Genomic DNA, 25,040 nt, shown 5'->3' with positions numbered 1-25,040 from the left:
AAGAAAATATGATGCATAATTTGCAAGGTCTTCCTTGTCAATCCTCATGTCTTAACTGATCCACCTAATTAAAATTTGTAAGACATTCAAGTTAATGCTAGTAGCAACAATGTGACAAGAACGACTGTCACGCCCCGAGCCCGAAGCGCGACAGACGCCGTACGCCCACACGGCGGGCCGTACAGGCGTGCAAGGCAACTAATCATATCGAAGCAAATACAAATACTTAAAACTGACATAAATATTTAAGTTGTTCAAAGGCAGTCTTACAAAATTTCAAAATAACATATGCTGACGTAAGTCAAATACTCTAACTAATCTAACTAAAATACCAATAATCAAATAAAATCTCTAGAATCTAGCGCACTTCCCAATCCCGTGCGATTAAGTCTCAAGATCTGAAAAAGAGAGAAAACATGATAATGAGCTACACTAGCCCAGTAAGTAACAAAATACCCCAGAGTGGGGTCAAGGTATATCAAATCAAAATACAAAATAATGACTGGGAATTAAATCATAAATAACATCATTTTTCATTTTTTTCAAAACTTATTTGTTGGACATATTCTACCGCTGTGCGGGCCATACCTTGCGGGGTCCCTGAGTAGCACAGGGAGGGTCACTGTCAGCATGTCCTGCCGCCTGCCAACGGCTATGGCTTGGTTAGTAGGTGGGTTATACCCGAGGGTCCCTGAACCTATGGCGAGGCCAGGTCGGAGTCCGGGGTGGGCGAGGCCTGGTCGGAGTCGACTCGTGGCGCTGCCTTTGGTGGGGTTTAAGGAAATAGAGTTGCGCCTTCACTAACACCGGTCGGTTTTGGTGTAATGGTAGCGCTTGATCCTGACAACTGGTATCAGAGCCAGAGGTCTCGAGTTCGAAACCCAGGCATCGCGTTGGGGGGGAATGTTGGACATATTCTACCGCTGTGCGGGCCATACCTTGTGGGGTCCCTGAGCAGCACAGGGAGGGTCACTGTCAGCATGTCCTGCCGCCTGCCAACGGCGATAGCTTGGTTAGTAGGTGGGTTATACCCGAGGGTCCCTGAACCCATGGCGAGGCCAGGTCGAAGTCCGGGGTGGGCGAGGTCTGGTCGGAGTCGACTCGTGGCGCTGCCTTTGGTGGGGTTTAAGGAAATAGAGTTGCGCCTTCACTAACACCGGTCGGTTTTGGTGTAATGATAGCACTTGATCCTGACATTATTTTTATTTTTACCAAAATCTCAACATAATAGGCTACGGCCACGTAACCCAGTGGCATGGGTTGCACAAGGTGCCAAATCCACTATTTTTATCCATCGATGGCAGCCGGTGTTGCACAAAAATGCCAAATCCACTATATTTACCCACTGATGGCAGCCGATGTCCAAATCTACTATTCTAATCACCGGTGGCGCGGTGTCGAAACCGGTTTCTCACAGATTATAAGTTGACAGGTCTAACATATAATCCCCATTGGCGGGGCCAGAACAGAACAGATCATAGCAATGCTGAGAATGCATATATATAAAAACAGATTTTCATGAATTGCCGAGTCATAGTTTACGGATTTCAGAGCATATAACATAATTTTCAAATAAAATTTAACATGCTAGACCCATTTTACTAAATACAAAACATATTTCAAAATTTGATCCACTAATAATTATTTTAGAAAAATGCACTTTGAAGCATTAAATTACTTACCTCTTCTCGCTTAACTCCTACCTGAATAAGCGGATCCGGTTCACCTGTTTAAATTTAATTAATCTTTGTGTTAATTTTAGAGCTAAGCAAAACCAAAAATAATACTATTGGACACGGCCCATAGTTGGCCCATAATGAGCATGGCCCGATAGGGCCCACATCGGACACGGTCCAATGGGCCCGCATAGACCTGGCCGAATAGGGCCTCCAAAGTTGGCCTCTAAATGGATCATTTATGCAATAAAATTCATTGCAGGGACTAATACTTAATTAGAGGGTACTGTTGTATAATAAAAATTGAGTGAAGGGACTAAATAAATATATTTGAGGACTTTAGGTAATAAATATTTTCTATAGGGATCAAACATAAATTGCAGAAGGCTCTTTTGTGAATAAATATACTGTCAAGGGCTTAACTGCAAAATTTCATTTTATTGGCCAATCGAATTCGAGTATCGGGTTTCGGGTTTCGAATTTGAACTAGGCCCAAGTTAGGCCCACAAAGGGTATGACCCAAATAGGACCAACTAGGCTGAACTGGGCCCAAGTTGGGCCCCCGGCGAATAGGGCCCGAGGCCCAGTTTGGCCCATGATGGGCCTCCTCCTTCCCCAAACCCCCACGGACAGGGGAAGAAGGGAAAACAAGAGAGGAAGGGGGCCGACGGGGTGGCCGGCCTGGGTGACCGGAGGCCATCCCCCAATCGACGGCCAGCCATTGCGGCCGGCGGCCGTTGCGGTGGCCGAGGTTGAGAAACAACCGAGAAGGTCTCGGTTTATGAGGTCGAAACAGGGAAAATATAGCATGATTAAGCTTGAAATCGAAGAGCGGATGGAGCTTACCAGCGGTGGCAGAGGCGGTGGAAGGGAGATCTCGACCGTGGCTGCTCGATCCAGCGATCAAGCGGCGGCGGTGGCGGCGTTTGGTGGGTGCTTCCAACAGCGAAACAAATCTTAGAACATGGCTTGAAAGAAACAGAGAGAGAGAAGGGAAAGAGAGCTTATCAGATGTCAAGGCGGTGGCCGGAGGTGAGGAAGGAGGAGGATGAAAGGGAGGAGAAGAAGAAGGCTTGGTAATCAACAGTATTCACCTTCTCTTATTAACAAAAATCTTCATTATTAAAAAATCTAATCTTCCATCATAACATATTACAAATCACAGTCAATATTTTTGACCAATTTAAATTGACTCGGTCCACTATACTTTCGCTATGCAACTCTGATCAATATTCTCCAAAATTTCTTAATGATCCCAAATCATCATTATTCAATCATTTTTTTAATAATATCCAAGCAATTTTTTTTTATTCTTACTTTCCATATATGCTTATCAAGATTAACTCTCGAGATAATTGCCATATTTGCATCGTTCTATGATCAAGCAATCATATTCTAGATCCAATATAAACTAAACCAACTCTAGATTTTCTTGACAATAAACAATTTGCTATTGACTTCCCTTTTAAGAATATCAATTCTATGCCCCGATGAATTAAAAGATTCTAGATTAACTTACTCATGAGCATATTCAACCATCTCAAACTTTTCTTTTTGAACAACCCAAAAACATTTAAATCCACCAATATTCTCAGAATTTATTAATTGATTTTCTATCAAAATACCACTCTTGATTGTAAACTGAAAATATATAAAATTTTAAGTCTCAAGTAGAGCCAAAAAAAAAAAGAATTCTTAAGTCTCATCACCAAATATATTTTCCTTCTATATAAGACTTTCATGCATGATCCACATACAAATTTCAATCCTCGAAAAATATTCCAATGAAAATTATAAAATATTTTCTAGTCCAAACTTTAAACAACTTTTTATAAATGAACCTTAACTTGCCACCAAAATAATTAACTTCAACTAGAAGCAATATCCAGAGTGCCTGATATCAAGTAAAACTTCTAAAATAATTACATTGCACGATAATATCCCATGACTAATATTCCTTCACTTAACTTAGTCAAAATTTAATTAATCATAACTTGAAATACAAATTGCTCCACCAAAAAAACTCTCATAATAGCTTATTCATACTTTGGTTACGACCATAATTAGGTTGCATTCTAATTTCAGCATTTCAAAATTTAGATAAAATAACATAAATTTATCATTAGCAAAAGCAAATAAATACCTTCGTCTAATGGCCTAATGTCTACCCATCTCTCAAACTTTCTAATGAATCCTAAAGATCCTAAAACTTAAGCTCCATCTCACTATTTCAAACAAAATTCCTAGGAATCTGAAACCTAGCTTTGATACCAGTAAATATGTCACGCCCCGAGCTCGGAACGCGATAGACGCTGCACGCCCGCACGGCGGGCTGCACAGACGTGCAAGGCAGCTGATCATATCAAAGCAAATACAAATACTTAAAACTGACATAAATATTTGAGTTGTTCAAAGGCAGTCTTACAAAATTTCAAAATAACATATGCTGACGTAAGTCAAATATTCTAACTAATCTAACTAAAATACCAATAATCAAATAAAATCTCCAGAATCTAGCGCACTCCCCAATCCCGTGCGATCAAGTCTCAAGATCTGAAAAAGAAAAAACATGATAATGAGCTACACTAGCCCAGTAAATAACAAAATACTCCAGAGTGGAGTCAAAGCGTATCAAATCAAAATACAAAATTGACTGAAAATTAAATCATACATAACATTATTTTTCTTTTTTTTTCAAAATTTATTTTTATTTCTACCAAAATCTCAACATAATAGGCTACGGCCACGTAGCCCAGTGGCATGGGTTGCACAAGGTGCCAAATTCACTATTTTTATCCACCTATGGCAGCCGGTGTCGCACAAAAATGCCAAATCTACTATATTTACCCACTGATGGCAGCCGATGTCCAAATCCACTATTCTAATCACCGATGGCGCGATGTCGAAATTGATTCCTCACAAATTATAAGTTGACAGGTCTAACGTATAATCCCCATTGGCGGGGCCAGAACAGAACAGAACAGATCATAGCCATGCTAAGAATGCATATATATAAAAACAGATTTTCATAAATTACCAAGTCATAGTTTACGGATTTCAGAGCATATAACATAATTTTCAAATGAAATTTAACATGCCAGACCTATTTTACTAAATACAAAATATATTTTGAAATTTAATCCACTAATAATTATTTTAGAAAAATGCACTTTGAAGCATTAAATTACTTACCTCTTCTCGCTTAACTCTTGCTTCAGATAAGCGGATCAGGTTCACTTGTTTAAATTTAATTAATCTCTATGTTAATTTTAGAGCTAAACAAAACCAAAAATAATACTATTGGACGCTGTTAAAAGTGTGCCCTAGAAGCCAACGTGGCTTACGTATATTTGTAATCTAGGGCACAAATTTGTAATTTGACTCTTATCAATAAATAAGATTGGGCAATTTGTTTTTCATTCATGTTTGTATGTGTCCATAAATCGTTCAAGAAATTAATAGATAATGACACATATTCTCAAAGAGTTTAGAATTTGAGACATGTGTCATTAAGGATTAATTTCTAAATGCACCTGATCGATGGATCCATCATAAGGGACGGTGATTGATCCACTGAGATTAGTGCACAGATCACTTAGTCAGATGGATGAGTCTCGAGTCCATAGTGTAGAGACACTGGAGTGATTATGTGAGTACTTGTTAGAGAACAAGGTACTGAGCGTGACTAAAAATAGTAGTCACATGGATGTCTATCCACTAGTCAGTGACTACTTATGCTGCAGTTGTATGACTGGTCCTTTGACCTGCGATGCCTCAGCTATTCACTATGAGGTTGTTGTAGTTTGACGAGCATGGAAACTTGGGCCCTAGCCATTCGGGTCCTTGTAGTGCAAATTGGCTGTAGTAGGTTCATTTTGGAATAGGGTTGCATCTAGATGGGATTTATCGATCTTGATAGATTAGGAGTGATCCTATGTGATTTATAAGATTGAGTTTGATAAATTTCTGGCCAGGTATTTTGGAAAAAGAGTTTTCCATATCTCGAACTGAAAGTCGAATAAATTAGACATATGACAGACGATGGGGTTTGACGAGTTATCCATAACCTCCGTCATGCTAGGATCTATGATAGAGGGACTGTATCATACGCTAACTGCACCAAGAGATTCAGATATTCCATTCTGTTGGGTTGCCACCATATACTGCTAGGTGTCACTAGTGGATTGTGAGACTCGAAGGCATTCACTTAGTGATCAGTGAACCCTAAGAGTAGAACTGAAATTGTTTCAGTCCACTAAAAGGAGTTTTAGTGATATTGAGATGGAGATCTCAATATGTCTCACCACCAGTCTATATAGAACCTACGGGGTCACACACATAGAGGATTTAATTAGTCAGACTATCATAATTGTGATTTGGAATTACAATAGAAATCAATCATCAATATGATTGGTGATTGAATTAACCCACAAAGTGTTAGTGAGTTAATGGAAGAAGAATTAAGTGAAATTGATTGCAATTGGATTGCAATTGGGCTGATTTAATGAGCCAAATTAAATTGGATTCGACCCAAATTGATTTGGATTCATGATTGGGTTAATTTGATTAAACCAGGATTTGTGCGGATTTTAAAGTCCACATATCATCGTAGGATGAATATGACGTAAGTCATGTTCACATTATGCGGACTTTAAAGTCCATATGGCGTCGTAGGATGCATGCTCCCAAATTAATTATCCTAATGTGATTAGGAGTTAGCCTAAGTTCTAATTTGATTAGGAATTAGGCTTATCTAGGAAATTGATCAAGATCTAATGTGATTAGAAAATTGATTAAGTGGACATATGTCATGCATCTATTTGATGGCGCCATGAGAACAAGAATTGGACACTTGGCATTAATCCAAGGGCGAGTTATTATCCCATACTCCTAATAAGATTAGGAGAAGCCCTAAACCCAATCTATAAAAGGGTAGCAAGGGAGACATCATGAAGAAATTCTCTCCTCTTCCTCTCCACGCCTCCCTTTCTCTTTTCTTCTCCCTTCCCACGGCAGCAAGAGGCTTCTCCTCTTCCTCCCATGGCAGCAAGGGTTATCTTCCTCTTCCTTCTCCAAAGTGTTGAAAGAAAGAAGAAGAAGCAAGGGAAGAGAAGAGATCAACTCGCCAAGGAAGAAAGGGTTCTTCCTTCACGCCTCAAGCCCTCTCTTCTTCCTTCCTTCTCCATGGCAGCAAGGGGACTTCGTCTTCCTCTTCATCCACAGGAGAAAGGCAAGGAAGATCCATGCTTAAAGCTTCATCCCTCATCTTCCTCCATTGCGAGCAAGGTTGAAGAAGAAAGGGTTCTTCTTCAAAGAGGTATGTTGTTGTTTTTCTTCCAATATCATGATAGTCAAGAGAGGTCTTTGCAAGGAGCTAGTACTCCGGTAAAACCTATCTTAGATGATTAGATCCTCGTGTGGATATCTGTAGAGGTCAGACACATGTGCGGCTTAACCAGAAACCTAGAAAAATCATTAGGCTGCGGTGTTCTACACCTGCAGAATTTTTGAAGATGAGATCTTCAAATTTATAACTTCTGATTTTTGTTTCAGTTTTATGAATCTTAATCAACCCTTCTTAGATCCTCTTCTTCCCTTTCTAATGAGTTCAAAGATCTTCTAGATTTGGATCCAGAAAAATTTTTGAATTCATAGACGTCTTGTTCGAATTCCGCTGCGAACGTCGCATCGAACGTGGCGTATCTTAGCAGTGGTATCAGAGCCATGGTTCTAGGGAGCATGATTAGGACCTAAGGATTGGTTACCACATTTTTAATCTGATTTTTAAAAGAATTATGCTTGCTGGATTTTCTGCGTGCTGAAATTTTAAGTTGCTGAAATTTTCAGCATGCAGTTTTTTATTTACTATGATCTTGCAAATTATTTTAGAATTGCAATTAGATTACAATGTTTTAAACCAAGTAATACATGATCTGAAATTTAGAGAATAGCATAATAGGTTTAAAGTTTCAGATCTGAAAATATACATGAGATGTATGTGGTAATCATAATGTTCATATTTGTTTAAGGTTATGTTTAAAAAGATATATACATAAAATGTATGTATTAGTTAAACAAAATTTATTTGCATGAGATGTAAATAAAATGCTCAAACAATAAGACATTTACATAATATGTAAATTGAAACAATTATGTCATTTACAGAAGATATAATTACATAATATATGAAATGGTTTCATAATTACATAGGATGTAAACCTGAACCAATGTAACATTTACATAAGATGTAAATCGAATGACATATGATATGGGGTAGATGGTTACATTAGATGTAAATCTCAAGAGACCTAAAACCTTCCTAAATTAATCGACAATGAACGATACATTGAGCTAGCCATATTTGATTAATTGATCTAATTATTGTCTAGGAAAGCTTAAAGGTGGTTACTTAATTAGGACCTTACTCTCTGAGTAAGGGGAGCCTCCCACCTGCTTACCTGGCCAATTGATCGATTACCTTCTATGGAAAGCTCAAAGTTGGAATCACTAAGATCTAATTACCCAATATTAAGTCGATTGGTCTTCTACCATAGTAGAGTTGCTAAGATCTTTCCGGCGTTGATTAGTCTCGGCTGGATACAGTGGGCTAGTTGCATCAGAGGATTGGACCTCTCTATTAACATGAGATGTTGTGGGGTAAAGGTGGGGTTGGGCTTCAATAACTGGTAGGTGAGGACCCAATTACAGCTTTATTTTCACGGGATATACGGTGGGTCTGGCTTAACCAAGGAACGGGTCCAATAACTGTTAGGTGAAGTCCTTATAACTTGGAGACTAGGTTAGCTCAATATGCTTATACAAGAGTTGTACATTCATCGTCTATGTGTCTCCAATAACTGTTATGTGAAGTGACATGTAGATTGGTGGGACTGCAGTACCCCACTCGAAATTCTAAGTCGCCGGTTTTCGTATCTTTACCAGGGAAGTATGAGAGATCTGAGAAATAGTGGGAGGATTTGATCCAATATTGTTTTAGAAGTCCCTAAAACTAATTAATGTCAAATACAAATTTCTAATTAGAATCTTTACTCTCTGCAGATGTCAATGGCTTCCAACCCGATAGTTCGAATTCTAGATAACAATATGTTGACTGGACCAAACTACAAAGATTGGCTCTACAACTTAAAGATTGTCTTGAGTTACGAAAAGATAACTTATGTTCTTGACCATGAACTTCCGGTGTTACCAGCCCGTACAACCAATGAGCAGCGTGAGACGTATGCAAAATGGTTGGATGACGACAATAAGATTAGGTGCTATATTTTGGCATCCATGTCCAACGAATTGCAATGCCAGCATGAGAGTATGAAGACTGCTAAGGACATACTTGATCACCTACAAGAGTTATATGGTGAACAGTGTCACGCAGCGAGGTTTGAAGTGTCCAAGCGGCTCTTCTGAGCCATGATGCACGATAGGCAGTTCATCTATGAACATGGTTTGACCATGATCAAGGATCTTGAGGAGCTTGAGAAGCTTGGCATTACCATGCACAAGGATTTGCAAACGGATTTGATCCTACAATCGTTGCCATCTTCATATGGGCAGTTTATTGTAAACTACCATATGAATAAAATTGAAAGCACCAAGCTTGAATTGTTGAATATGTTAGTGACAACTGAGGGAGCCTTGAAAGGCTCAAGGGGAACAATTCTTGCTACTGAGCTAGCTTTTACTTCTAAGAGAAAGTCTACTAGGAAGAAAAAGAAGCCTGCGAAGAAGCAGAAGACTGAGAAAAAGATGAAGAAGGAAGTTCCTAAGAAAAAGGCCGAACCCAAAGGAAAGTGTTTCCATTGCAATGAAGACGGCCATTGGAAGAGGAACTGTCCTATCAACATGGAAAACATAAAGAGCTAGAAGGGTGACACGCCTTCTAAAAGTATGTCTAATATGCTTATTATTGAAACTAATCTAACGATTTCTTCTATTTCCAGTTGGGTTATAGACTCTAATTCTAGTGTTCACTTGTGCACTACCATGCAGGGTCTAAAGGAAAGTAAAAGGCTTACGGAAGGTGCGGTAACCCTACGGGTTGGCAATGGAGCAAGAGTTGTTGCTATTGCTGTGGGCACATTTCCTTTGCATTTATCGTCAGAATTTAGTTTGATACTTAGAGATTGTTATTTTGTACCTAGTGCTAGCAGAAATCTAATTTCTGTATCTTGTCTAGCACAGGAACATTATGAATTCAATTTCAATAAAGACTATGTTTTTATTTATTTGCAAAATAAACTGTTTGGACGTGGTTTTATGATTGACGGTCTCTATCACTTACATATGGATGTATTTGTGAACGTGTCTGAGCATACAGTGAGTACCATATGATCTAAAAGATCTAGAGATGAGATAAATCAAAAGTATTTGTGGCACCTCAAACTTAGTCATATAGGAGAAGACAGAATTAACAAATTAGAGAAACATGGGCTTTTGAGTTCATTGACTTCTAAGTCATATCCGATTTGTGAATCCTACCTTTAAGGAAAAATGACCAAATTACCCTTTGTAGGACACGAGGAGAGGTCCACTGAAATACTTGCCCTAGTACATACAAGATGGAAATGGGTTTGGGTCATCACTGGAACCAAACTAGTGGGCTATCTTTGATTCATTTGCTTCAGGCTCAAAACAGGATTGGATTCCAATTTTCAGAAGCTCAGTCAAGAGAGTTTTTGTTTCGGTCTAAGTGACTGGGTAACCCAAACTGAAACTGACCTGATCCCCAGCACATATATAATTAATTTATAGTAATTTGTTAATTTGAAGAAACCCATACTTTATTCAAAAACAATTATTTATTTTTTAAAAAAATAATAATCTATTTGGTCATTTGTTGTTAACTTTTGGATAATCCAAGAACCGATTTCCATTGGGTCGGTCTGGATTGGTTTTGATATTCCATTCAGTGGGAATTAGATAGGGTTTGGCTTAGTCTGAACAATGTACATAATGAATTTCAAGGAACCCCCGTGAATAATTGGGTCAGATATTCGGTTGATATAACTCGATCTGTTGTTCACTATTTATGATTTCTTTTTAAAAGGAAAGTAGCAGATGTGAGAGAGGATATTTTGCTTGATGGAACAGATGGCTTCGCGGTTAGGTATGGTAGTAATTTGTGAATTTTGAAGATCTGAAGAGATACCCCAAAAGCTCTGCTCATTGGTTCTGCAAGTTTCTCATGTAAAAGATCCATCCAAGTGGAAAAAGTGATTCCATTCTTATCTTGTTGTTAAGACTTAATAATTTTTTTCAATGTAGCATTTGGAACCCCATATTTGTCTTCTAGATCCTCACTTCTAGCTCAACCATTCTCTTTTCGTCCTCCTCTTGCTTTTACTTCTCCTCCTGCTTGACCCCCTGTTGCTCCTCTAGCCTGAGGCCTTTCAGCCCATTCGTCCTCGACACCTTGGTGCTTAAGCTTTTGGGGCCAAATTTTTATAGAAATAAAGTCCTCTCAAGACTAGAGTTGTGCAAAATCTTCACGAAGGAAATTAGAACAACCTTTTGGTCAGAATCAATAAACCTTTTGGTCCTTTTCGTCCTATCGAATTAGAAACAACGTCCATCGTTCTCACGTGCGAAAAGTCTAATTCGAAGCCCTTCGAGTGAATCGTAGCAACCCTGGAGCACCTATTAAATCAATGACGTATCTTCCCCACCTTACCCTTCAAAAAAAAAAAAAAAAAAACAATGACGTCTCCTATTAATATAACAAGTCTGTGCATGATTGATGCACCAAAAAGAATAAAAAGAAAAACAAAGACATACCTGCTCGCTCCCAGATCCGAGCATGATTAATGGGACATTAATATATAATTAACTTGCTGCTGCGCAAGACTAGGACATGGTAGCTAGCATTCTTTATCATTTTGTTTAAAAAAATGAAAACGAGAGATAGAACAGCCCATGCGCATAATCTAGTCTAATTATATAAGACTAGAGGAAGCCCCACGCGCATAATCTAGTCTAATAATATAAGACTAGAGAATCCATCTGATCACAGCCACCGGTAAATTTTTTTTTTTAAACTCCTAAATTGATAGCTATAGTTATTAGATGTATTCGTGCACGTAATGTATGAAATATCTATTTTAATAAAAAATAAAAAAAATATTAGAAGAGCAATCAAGTTTTGGTGCAGAAATCTTCTACGATCTAATTAAATAGAACCGAATTTTTACATAGGACATGACCTTGTCCTCCAAGGGTTTCAGTAATTATTTAAATAGTTTAAAATTAATTAGTTACTTGTGACTTAAAGCAGTAGCACCAGTGAATGGGAAAGAACAAGGTAAAGCGTTCTAAAAAACTTCACAAGCGGGAAGAAAACAAAATCCTATGATAGGCGCACCAAAAGCGAGCACCTGGGAACAGCTTCGGTGTGGTCCCTCCTCACGTCGGACCCACCTTATTTGAATTTAAAAAAAAAAAGAACGAAACACTGCTTGGGTGAGTTAATTGCAGAGAACCCTAGTGCGGGCGTGGGGCTCTACGGAAAACACGAAAAAAAAAAAAAAAAAAAAAAAAAGGAGGGAGGAGAAGCTATTATCTTAGATGATCGAATGGTTGATTATATTCAGATTTAATTGAAATTTTAGTATATTATTTTTGGTATTAAGAGCTACAGATTAAATGGTTTGGATATTTGAAAAGCCTTTTCTATTAATTATTTCAAGCATTAACACCTAATGAGATTTATTTTTTATTATTGAAATCCTTCTCAAGATGAATATTCTTGTTGTGGAAGGCAAGATTAAATTTTGTTGCTGTTTGTGCAGCCTCTAGTTGATCTAGAGAGGATTTATTGCAATCATATTATCCTATATAGTAAAAGTTTTTGGCTGGATTAGGTCCCGTAGTTTTTTTACTTTATATAGAAGGATTTTTCACGTTAAAAATTATGCTCTCTTATTTCTGAATTGATCAATTATTTTTCCTATTAATTGTTTAAGTAGATTGAAGAGATTATTGTTGCTCGGTGAGTGATATCCTATTTAATTACACAAAGAGAGAAAGAAGTTTGCGGCATCATTATATCTTGATTGTATTTTTTTCAATAAAGTGGTATCAGAGCAAGTTGCTAATAGCTAAATTTTTCTTGTGTTGATTAAATGGGAGAGCATTTAGATGACAGTATGGTTAAACTCACATCTTCCAATTATTCAATTTGGAAGCTCCGAATGGAAGATTTATTATTTTGTAAAGATTTGTATGATCCTATTGAATGAGATAGTGCCAAACAAAATAACAAAACTCTGCAAGAGTGGGAGAAAATAAATAGGAAGACAGTTAGTTTAATCAGGCACAGGATAGATGATAGTGTTTTTCATCATGTTGCTATGGAGACTAATGCCCATAGTTTATGAAAGAAATTAGAAAGTCTTTATGAGTAGAAGACCGCATAGAACAAGGCATTCATGATCAAAAAGGTTGTGAATATAAAATATAAGGAGAGAAGTTCAGTGGCATAGCATTTGAGTAGATTTTTAGGATGTGGTAAATTAGCTAAATACCAAGAAAATGATGTTAGATGATGAGTTGCAAACATTATTGTTGCCTAGCTCCTTGTCTAATAGATGAAAAACTTTGGTTGTATCACTTAGTAATATAGCGTCTAATGGTGTGGTAACATTGGGATTGGTAAAAGATATTATGTTTAATGAGGAGACCAGAAGAAGAGAACATAGTGCGACTACACAGTCAGAGGCATTGGTTACAGAAAGGTGAGGAAGGAGAAAAACTAGAATTTTACAAAATTCTGACAATCATAATAAGTCAAGAAAAATGTCCAAAATCAGAAAAAAGATAAAATGCTTTTATTGTGGCAAGGCATGGCACATTAAAAGAAAGTGCAGAAAATTTAAAAGAGAGCAATCAAGGGAAAGAGGTGAAGAAAGAAGGAAGGAAATGAGACAACAACAGTTGCATCTGATGGTGATATTGGTATTATTTGTGATGATGCTTGTGTAAACCTTACATGCCAGGATTGTACTTAGGTTGTTGACTCAGATGCCTCTTTTCATGTTACTCCTCGACAGGATTTCTTCACATCCTATACTAGTGGTGATTTTGGCAGTGTCAGTATGGAAAATGATGGAGTAACTAAAATTATGGGCATGGGAGATATTTGCTTGAAAACCGGCATAAGGTGTGAACTATTGCTGAAAAATGTGAAACATGTTTAGATATCCGCCTCCACCAGATCTCTACTGGAGTATTTGATGATGAAGGTTACCACAACTACTTCGGTGAAGAAAAATGAAAGCTTACCAAAGGTTCTCTAGTGGTAGCAGGAGGAAAGAAATCAAGCATACTTAACAAGATGCAAGCAAAATTGTGAAGGGAGAGGTGATGCAGTTAAAGACTTCTCTATTGAATTATGGCATAAGCGGCTTGGACACAAAAGTGAGAAGGAACTTAATATTCTGGCCAAAAAAAAATTCCTTTGTATAAAAGGTACACCCCTAAAGACTTGTACTCATTGTTTAGCTGGCAAACAATATAGAGTTGAATTTTATAAATTCTCTCCATTTAAAAGATCACATGTTATGGATTTAATTCACACTTTATGGATTTAATTCACACTGATGTTTGCACTATAGATGCTAGAACTCTTGGTGGTGGTTTATATTTTGATACTTTTATTTATGATCATTCTGGAAAGGTATGGGCCTTTGGGTTAAAATTTAAATATCAGGTGCTTGATATATTTAAACATTTTTATGCTAGTGTTAAAAGAGAAATGGAAAGACAACTAAAGTACTATTCCTAAAATATTGTCGAGATCATGGCATCAGGCTTGAGAAAATTATTCCTAAAATACCTCAACATCATGAAGTTGCTAAGAGAATGAATCGTATTATTTGTGAAAGAATTTGGAGTATGCTCGCTCATGTTAAATTGCCTAAATCCTTTTGGGGTGAAGCAATAAGAACTGCAGTGGATTTAATTAACCTTTCTCCTTCAGTTCCTCTTCAAGGTGATATACCAGAAAGAGTATAGATTGAGAAAGATGTGTTATATGATCGCTTGAGAGGGTTTGGTTGTAGGGCATTTATTCACATTTCTAAAGATGACAGATCCAAGCTTGATAGCAAGTCTAAACATTGTATCTTTTTCGGTTATGCATATGAAGAGTTTGGTTACAGATTATGAGATTTAGTTGATAAAATTGTTATCAGAAGCAGAGATGTTGTGTTTTTAGAAAATCAAACTATTAAAGATTTTGAAAAGGTTGAAAAGCTAAAGTCTGTCAGTAGAAATTATATTGATCTAGGTCAAGTACCTCCAACCATGATGAATGATGACAATAGAAAATATGTACAGGAAGATGATGGTGACACAGTTGATGAGCACACACCTGACAATGATGTGCCAGATGAGCATGCTGAGCAAGCCTCTCCAGAACTACCAGCTGACCTCAGTTGAGAAGATCTACTAGAGAGCACCGTCCTTTCCAGAGATATTCTCCTTATGAGTATGTGATGATCACTGATAGGAAAGAACCAGAATGCTACCAAGAGGCTATAAATCATGAATAAAAGAGAGAGTGGTTAAAAGCTATGCAAGAGGAAATAAAGTCCTTGCATGAGAATCGCACATATGAGTTGACAAAACTATCGAAGGATAAGAGAACACTTAAAAATAAGTGGGTGTTCAAGTTGAAGACTGAAGAGAAGAGCTCACAGCCAAGGTACAAGGCATGGTTGGTTGTGAAAGGTTTTGGTCAGATAATGGGTATAGACTTTGAAGAAATTTTCTCACCTGTGGTCAAGATGTCTTTATCCGAGTTATTCTTGGTTTATCTGCAAGTATGAATTTGGAGATTGAACAACTTGATGCAAAAACTGCCTTACTTCATGGTGACTTAGAGAAGAAAATTTACATGGAGCAGCCAGAAAGGTTTACAGTTAAAAGCAAAGAGCATCTCATGTACAAAATAAAAAAGAGCTTATATGGGCTCAAGCAGGCACCTCGGCAGTGGTATAAAAGGTTTGATTCATTTATGATGGACCATGGGTATAGTAAAATTGCTTCTGATCATCGTGTGTTTATTAAACGATTCTCTGATAAATATTTTATTATTCTCTTGTTCTATGTGGATGACTTGTTGATTGTTGGCCATGATGCTAAGAAGATTGAAAGCTTCAAAAGAGAGTGAAGCAAGTTATTTGCCATGAAGGACTTAAGGCCGGCTAAACAAATTTATGGCATTAGAATTACTCATGATAGGAAGAATGGAAAACTTTGGTTATCTCAAGAGAGATATATCAAAAAAGTGTTAGAAAGCTTCAACATGAGCAAGTCCAAATCAGTTCGCTTTCCACTTTCAGGTCACTTTAAGTTAAGTTCTAAGCAATGTTCTACAAGTCAGAAAGATAAAGAAAAAATTAAGAAGATTCCTTATACATTTGCAGTTGACAGTTAAGTGTATGCCATAGTTTCCATAAGGCTGGATATTGCTCATTCAGTTGGTGTTGTAAGTTAGTTTCTTTCTAACGCTAGTAAGAAACATTGGACAGTTGTCAAATGGATTCTCAAGTATCTTAGAGGCACTTCTAGAGTCTGTTTATGTTTTGGTAATGGTAAACCTTTGTTGGATATGTATATAGATGCAGATATAGCTGGTGACAGATTTTAGAAAGTCCACATCAAAGTATTTGATGATTTTTTCAAGGGCAGCAGTATCATAGCAATATAAGTTACAAAAATGTGTTGCTTTGTCCACTACAGAGACCGAGTATATTGCAGTTATGGAAGCTTGTAAAAAACTTTTATGGATTAAAAATTTTCTAAAAGAGTTGGGCCAAGAACAAGAGAAATATATGCTTTATTGTGACAGTCAAAGTGTCATCCATTTCTTAAAGAATCCAACATTTCATTCGAAATCTAAGCATATTGATGTGAGATATCATTGGGTTTGGGATGCTTTGGGGATGAAGTTATTATGTCTTGAAAAAATCTATACTAATGATTATGGGTTAGATATGATAACTAAAATTTTGTCCATAGAAAAAATTATTGCTTGTAAAAAAAAAGCGGGCTTAGTGAAACCCCCCATTGGGGCGCGAAGCTCTACGAAAAATAGGACCAAAGAAAAAAAAAGAAGAAAAATAGAGAAGGAGAAAGAAAGAAAAAAGTACTACTTTGTCGGGTGATCGGATGGATGATTGTATTCAGATTTGGTTAAAATTTCAATATATTGTTTTCGGTATTCAGAGCTACAGATTGAACGGTTTTGATCTTCAAAAAGTCTTCTTTATTGATTATTTCAAGCATCAATAATTGATAAGATCTATTTTCTATTTTACTGTTTATCGTTGAAATCCGCATTATTGATGATGAATGTTCTTATTGTGGAAACCAAGATTAAATTCTATTGATATTTGTGCAGCCTCTTCTCATTATTCTATATAGTGAAAGTTTTTGGCTAAATTAAGTTCCGTGATTTTTTTTCTTTATATAGAAGAATTTTTTACGTTAAAAATTATGTTGTCTCTTATTTCTAAATTACTCGATTATTTTGTTTATTAATTACTTGAATAGATTGTAGAGATTATTGTTGCTTAGTGAGTGATATTCAATTTAATTACATAAAGAGGAAAAAAAATTGTGGCATCATTATGTCTTTATTGTATTTTTCCCCCTACACATGCTGACCTTTTGACTTTCTCGGGCGCACATTTTTGAAGGTTTTTGTTCTACAAGCAGACCTTCAATTACTAATATTTTTACTCTTTTAACAACCTTAAAAAAAAAAAAAGACGGCCGTAACGAAAACTGATAAAGTTACTTTGCGTAAATCATGGGCAGCAAACTCTTGGGGCCAAGCAACCTCCTTTCCATAATTCTCCACGCGCAGCAAATGTCAAAGGGTGCCCACCCATACGAACCCTTGACAAGATTTTAAATATTGTGTATGGAGGAGATTGGGGTTTCTTAAAGGGGGACCGGAAATTATCCCAGCATTTCAGATTTCGTTCCCACCATGGCTCTGGGATTTGGTATGCTTCCTCCTCTCCTCCTCCTCGTGGCTATATTGAAGAATGCTGCTGCGTCGCTCGACCGGAGTAGTTTCCCGGCTGGTTTCATTTTTGGGACGTCCTCCTCGGCTTACCAGGTTATCTTCGATTTTAAAATTAATGAATCTAAGGGGAAAAAAAAATCTAGAAGGATTTGTTTGATGTCGTGGTAGCTTCCATTTTAGTACGAAGGTGGAGCTAGAGATGGTGGCAGGGGGCCTAGCATATGGGATGCCTTCACCCACAAGCACCCAGGTTTCTCTCTCTCTCTCTCTCTCTCGCAAATTACCAAGAAATAAATTTCTAATAGATTGATGAGAAACAAATTTATTTTTTAGCTGTTTAGGCTAACCTTAAGTAGTTCAACGTTTGATGTGCGGATAATTTAACAATATATTCAAACGGGTAGAAGAAAGATAGCTTATAGATTCAAAAGCGTTGCTCGACCACGTGTTTTCTAACTTGGACATGCATAAGCAATTATGCTGGGGCTGAGTTAACTACCGTCCACCACATATGTAGTCCACTCGCCAACCTTTTCAAAGAAAAAATGCTGTGAGTTTTCTTTGAAAGTTATAAAAATGAAAGAACTGACCTAATTAATGGCTTCATACACAATTTTACAGAGAAGATTCTGGACCGAAGCAACGGGGATGTAGCAGTGGATTCTTTTCATCGTTACAAGGTAGCTCCCAGCAGTCTCTTTCCATTATATCATTTTTCCTCTTTTAACATTTTCTCCTATTCAGGCTTGGTCTTTAATCATTTTACTTTAAAAAGCTTCTAACAAAGCTAAACACAGGAAGATGTAAACATTATGAGGGACATTGGCATGGACGCTTACAGGTTTTCCATCTCATGGTCTCGAATCCTACCTAGTAAGTTAAACCTCTTACCCGAATGTATTTGGGAAAAAATCTCTTAGGATTTGTCCAACTTGTGAATAAACATGTTTGATGTCTAATAATTTCGTTTCCCACAGACAAATACATAGTAAGTGCAATGAAAGTTGTACAGGTCTCGTGGTTCCTTCCAGTTTGTGTATAGGACTTAGACATGCAATAAAAGGATTGGGTGGGACTGGTCCCATCCCTTTTCGATCTCTAAAGAAAAGAAACTCCTTCGATTATTTTCCCTCAAATAAACTCCTTTATTCATGGCTAATATTATCGTCTAACGGCAGATGGCAGCCTAAGTGGAGGAATCAACAGAGAAGGTATCATGTACTACAGCGAGCTTATCAATGAGCTCATATCCAATGGTATTGGTTCGATCATCTCCATTTCTTTCCTTTGATTATTAGGCCATTTCGTTGTCAACCTTATTATTCTATAGTTGAAAATTTGGACAGGTGTGCAACCATTCGTGACCCTCCTCCATTTTGACCCTCCCCAAGCCTTGGAAGAGAAATATGGAGGTTTCTTGAGCCATCATATCGTGTGAGTTGTTAATTATAAGCCTCACTCCGACTGTTCATAGACAGGGCTAGCTGCTACTGTGCTGCTTTTGCTGTCCAAATCTTGCATCTTTTTGACTTTAGGATTTGCTCTGCCCAAGCATAGAAGCTATGCACCAGTATCTTGAGATGTGCTACGAAGTATCACTTTCCAATGTGTCCTACTTATTTTCTTTAAGGAAATTTAACACGTCCTTTGCTCGACCACTACTTTGTGATTATTCCTTACAAAGCTCGTCATTTTACTTTAGTCCTTTACCAAATACCATATTAATATGTGCTGGTTCTAGTATGGACCATTCAAAATTTTGGATTTCTCATTCGAAGCCCAGCTCTTTGTACCCTTTTTATATAAAATCATGACCCAACTAAACCTTCCTTCCAAGCTGAATGGACGACTTCTTTAGGCCCTTGACAGGCCTTAATCTCTATGCGCTTGTTTGTTTCAGGTCCCTGATGCTACAGTATACAAAAGATCAATAGTATATGTAACAACTCAGGATCTTACCCAAAATGGCTAGCCCGAAGGTATTTTTTGGGTTCCTTGATCCTGTATAAGTACCCAAGATCTACCCAGCGAATAATCGATGTGGGACTAAACACACGTCCGTACGGATCCTCACATGCTCCCTCCGTTCAAGCCCTGACGTCCTCGTCAGGCTAAGGGTTCAAATCTATTCAAATCTAATCACAAATATCACGATTGGCTCGTAGTCAGCCCCAATGGATCCGTGCTGCAGTGTCCCCTAGTCCACATAGGTTATAGGCCGGGTCCACTCTGATACCATTTGTAACAACCCAGGATCTCATCCAAAATGGCTAGCCGGAAGGTATTATTTGGGTTCCTTGATCCTGTATAAGTACCCAAGATTTATCCAGCGAATAATCGATATGGGACTAAACACACGCCCGCACGGATCCTCACAATATATTTCTGAAACGGCCCATTTCATTTTCATTTTGGATATTTGGGCCATTTTTCAAAATTTATTTTGCAAGAATAACTTCATTTTGATAATTTTGAATGAATTTAACTCTGTCGTTGCAAACACTCTGCATCTATTTTAATATAAAGACATATGAACTGAATAATTAATATATACATTCAGCCTATAAAAAGTATGTGATGGCGAATCATCTTATAAGATATCTACATGCACTTCTATTAGGCACAAATATAGAAATTAAAAAAAATATTTTAAATTTTCTTTTTTAAGAAATTAGAGGATTTTATTTTTATTTGGACTCTAGGGCTAGAATTGTATAAGGATGCTAGTATTGTTGTTTTATGTGGACTCCTATTAGGATTTGGAGTCCATATAAATCCATTGCTATGTACTTAAAAGAACAAGTTTGCATTACTAAGATTTGAGAATATTAAATTGCATTCTCCTCCTTCTTATTCTCTTTCTTCCTCTTCTTCTCTACTTCTTCTCCATCTATCCTCTGTCTATGTTCCGTGCCTCTTAAGCTTGTCATGAGTCAGTATGTGCTGCAAATATGAACATCCAACTCTACTTAAAAAATACAATCAATTTTATCTGCCTATGGAAAAGGACAAAAGCCTTCAAAAAGTTTGAAATTTTATAAGCTAGCAAGCTATCATAATTTTCTCCCCAAAGACAAATGTAACAACCCAGGACCTCACCCAAAATGGCTAGCCGGAAGGTATTATTTGGGTTCCTTGATCCTGTATAAGTACCCACAAGATCTACCCAACGAAAACCGATGTGGGTCCTCACATACTCCCCCCGTTCAAGTCCTGACGTCCTCGTCAGGCTAAGGGTTCATATCTATTCAAATCAAATTACAAACACCACGATTGATCCGTGGTCAACCCTAATGGATCCGTGCTGCAGTGTCTCCTAGGCCACATAGGTTATGAGCTGGGTCCGCTCTGAATCCATTTGTAACAACCCAGGACCTCACCCAAAATGGCTAGCCGGAAGGTATTATTTGGGTTCCTTGATCCTGTATAAGTATCCAAGATCTACCCAACGAATAACCGATGTGGGACTAAACACACGCCCGCACAGGTCCTCACATACTCCCCCCGTTCAAGCCCTGACGTCCTCGTCAGGCTAAGGGTTCAAATCCATTCAAATATAATCACAAACACCACGATCGGTCCGTGGTCAACCCCAATGAATCTGTGCTGCAGTGTCCCCTAGTCTACATAAGTTATGGGCCGGGTTCGCTCTGATACCATTTGTAACAACCCAGGACCTCACCCAAAATGACTAGTCGGAAGGTATTATTTGGGTTCCTTGATCCTGTATAAGTATCCAAGATCTACCCAGTGAATAACCGATGTGGGACTAAACACACGCCCGCATGGGTCCTCACAACAAATGCCCTGAACTTAAGGTCACATATGGTCCTTCCATAAGCTAGCAAGCTTTTATAATTTGGCAGTTCTTTTAATTTTTTCCCTCAAAAATAAAGAATTTGGGTGTCAAAACTAATTTGAAAAATAAAATGTATTTTCCTACACCGATGTTGGGCAGCCATCAGTGCTAGGCCATATCTCTATGCTTCAAAGAGAGATTTTGACCCTTCTTTTCCGTTTTGTTTTTTGTCCTTTATTATGACAATTATGCAGGCAGGACTTCAAGATCTATGCTGAGATTTGCTTCAAGGAATTTGGCAATCAGGTCAAGAATTGGATCACAGTCAATGAACCATCGACATTTTGCACCAAAGGGTACGAGGATGGCACGAATGCACCAGGCCGGTGTTCCCCATGGAAGAAGGAAAAGTGTGATGTTGGAGATTCGGGAAGGGAGCCATACATGGCCTGCCATCACATGCTACTAGCTCATGCTGCTTCCGTACGGGAAAGACAAGTATCAGGTGATCACTCGGAGCCCATGATCGCCACTTCGATTTCGATGCTATTTTTATAAGTCAACATAGTGCAATAGAATGGGTTATATTTTCTCAAAAACAAAAAAAACAAAAAAAAAGAGACCGACATTAATATCCTAATGGCCTTAGCACTAAGATTTTCATTTTGTGAGTTGGGCCTTATCTCCAAGCTAGCCATATCTTTCTACCAAAGAACCACAAGTTCTAGGTTAAAGTCTTGGATTATCCAACTCTCGGTATTTTGGCCTAGGTAATTATAGTACATATGGATCTTCATCTTTTTTCTCTCAAAGAAATATTAATTTTTTTTTGGTTCAACAAAAATTAAGATTTTTATTTTGTACAAGATTTTCATTAGGATGCTCAATATGGCTTCATAATCGTTATGCGACTTTTTGATTAAGATTTTTATCTGGGTAGAGATAATGATATGATCGATATTTTCAAACTCTTGATCTTCATTACTATTATTTCTTTTTTCGAGAAAAATTGAGTGTTGTGACCCATTTCAAGTTATCGTAAGATTATATAATATAACAAGATATAATATGATGGCCAATATTTTCAAACTCTTCCTTCAGTTTACCAAATGTGCTTTTCTAATAAGTAATTGTCAAAATGAACTTTATTATATAATATACTGGCCAAGATCTTAGATTATCTTGATTTCGATACGGACAGTGCTTAAGGGACACGTAGCCGTACTCTTTTGATATCAGTCACTAGCTAAGATGAGTAGTATCTCAGATTTGAGATTTCAACAAACTTGCTTCTGATGATAATTAGATAAAGCGCAATTACATGTATTGCCTTGATGCAGGCTGCGCAAAATGGCAAAATTGGTATATCATTGAACTCCTGCTGGTTTGTCCCTCTCTCTGATTTGGAGTCCGACAAGGATGCAGCCAACAGGGCCTTAGATTTCATTCTTGGATGGTGAGTCATCGACAAATCCTACACAAGTAATCTTACTTAAGAACACAAGTTAATGGTTCAAGCTTTACTACTAGATATATTTTCTGAAACTCCTATAGGTTCATGGACCCCTTGACTCGAGGAGATTATCCATCGAGTATGAGGACATCGGTAGGAAACCGTTTGCCCAAATTTACCAAACAGCAGTCAAGAATGCTTAATGGATCATTTGATTTTATTGGAGTTAATTACTACACCGCGCGATATGTTTCTGAACCTCCTATGTCCGAGAATGTTAACGCAAGCTATGGTACTGATATGCAGGCTCAAACGACAGGTAAACAAATATGAACTTCACTGTCTTCTTTTCAGTCACTCAACAAGCTATTGCATTCTGTCTCTGATTAAAAATCTTCATAACCGTGTGATTCTTATGCAATAGAGATGCGTAATGGAATTCAAATAGGTCCTAAGGTAAGAGTCCTCCTTTAAGAACTTCCCCATATGTCATAACTATATATGTTCTCATTATCTGTATGTTTTTGCATGCATGTTCGCAGTATGCATACAGCTCCATGCATATAAATCATATAATGAATGACCTGAGTTGCATTAACATATCTTTTTATGGAGGCCTGATTGCATGCCTTTTATCATTTCAAAAAGATCTGCATATGGGGTTGCCAAGTTGTGTGCATGTACGTAATACGATGACCACTTGGGTTTACTTAGTGATTTAAGATAGAAGATGCATCACAGGCTGCTTCGGACTGGCTGTACATCTACCCGCGAGGAATAGGAGATCTCTTACTCCATTTAAAGACCAAATACGACAACCCAATTATCTACATCACGGAGAATGGTAAGATGGTCCTTTAAGGTTCAGCTACTTTCAACATTTTGCACGCAGAACTGCAAGATTTATCACTGATCTTCGTACAGATGTAGCATCTTGGTAGATAGGAATTGTCTCGCATTAAACACGGCTTCCATGTTTTGTAGGTGTAGATGAGTTCAACAACAAGAGCGTATCGCTTGAAGAAGCCTTGAAGGATGACACCAGAAAAAACTTCCATAGCGAGCATCTTTTAAATGTTCTGAGAGCCATCAGGTCTGTGATCAATCCATGCATACATGCAATGTTATCGTAGGGAATCACAAAAAACCTACATAAAATTGGGATGAGACATGAGTGGGCATGGCTATGTCTGTGGCCGTGAGCCACTGATATAACTCAGTTCCATTCTTCACGACTATGATTTCTTTTCTCGACAGGAAAGGAGCAAATGTGAGAGGGTACTTTGCTTGGTCATTGTTAGATAACTTTGAATGGGCGGATGGCTACACGGTTAGATTTGGTATTGTTTTCGTGGATTTTGAAAATGGTCTTAAGAGATACCCCAAAAGCTCTGCTCAATGGTTCCACAATTTCCTCAAAGGAAAGATCCATCAAAGTGTGAAAATGTATTCCCTTGTGATGTAGTTGGTAATACTTTGTTTTGGGGGATTTAGTATAACACAAAGCATCATAGTAATAGATGCTTACTATATATACTAGCCCTTTAAATTTCCATCGCTTTTCTTTAACGAGAAGGATATTTAAGTACATGCCTACAGAAATAACTTATTATGTTGTTGTGATTTGTACTTGTAATACCCCTAAAAATAAAAAAATAAAAATAAAAAGGAGAGAGAGGGGTGGACGGGCCGGCCCGAAAAGACCGGGCCCATCCACTATATACGATCGTGCCTAGGGCACGATCGTGGGAGAAGAAACCAAAAAAAAAAAAAAAAAGAGGGAGACGGCGGCGGCGTTAGAGGCGACTCGCCGGAGAGACGAGCGCCGGAGGGAGGAACCGGCCGGCCGCGGAGGAAGCCGGAAGCTTTTCCCTCCCTCGGTGAAGATCAAATCGGGAGAAGAGGTCTCGGATCCGTGCGGGAAAACCCAAGACCCCTCCTCCGATTCCTCGCCGGAAAGTCGCCGGAACACCCTCATCGGGCCGAGGTAAGCATGGCTTCGTCCTTTGCATTTTATTTGCCTGACTTTGGTTGGGTTTCCTGGGTTATGGCCGACGGAATCAC

At 37.9% G+C, this 25,040-nt stretch overlaps 1 pseudogene across 1 annotated transcript; it reads left to right on the top strand.

The window, feature by feature from the left end:
* Window positions 1-17,654: 17,654 nt before the first annotated feature.
* LOC103695789 (beta-glucosidase 12-like) lies at window positions 17,655-24,607 on the top strand (annotated as a pseudogene). The gene is made up of 13 exons (XR_015975245.2): window positions 17,655-17,817; window positions 17,905-17,974; window positions 18,346-18,404; window positions 18,522-18,597; window positions 18,903-18,980; window positions 19,071-19,158; window positions 21,778-22,028; window positions 22,864-22,979; window positions 23,078-23,295; window positions 23,401-23,432; window positions 23,718-23,820; window positions 23,961-24,069; window positions 24,234-24,607. The product of XR_015975245.2 is annotated as a beta-glucosidase 12-like (transcript).
* Window positions 24,608-25,040: the final 433 nt, after the last annotated feature.

The sequence above is a fragment of the Phoenix dactylifera genome, chromosome 2, assembly GCF_051530095.1.
Source record: "Phoenix dactylifera cultivar Ajwa chromosome 2, Ajwa_hap1_PhDact_Kaust_v1.1, whole genome shotgun sequence".
NCBI lineage: Eukaryota > Viridiplantae > Streptophyta > Magnoliopsida > Arecales > Arecaceae > Phoenix > Phoenix dactylifera.
This window is presented reverse-complemented; position numbering and strand designations above follow the sequence as displayed.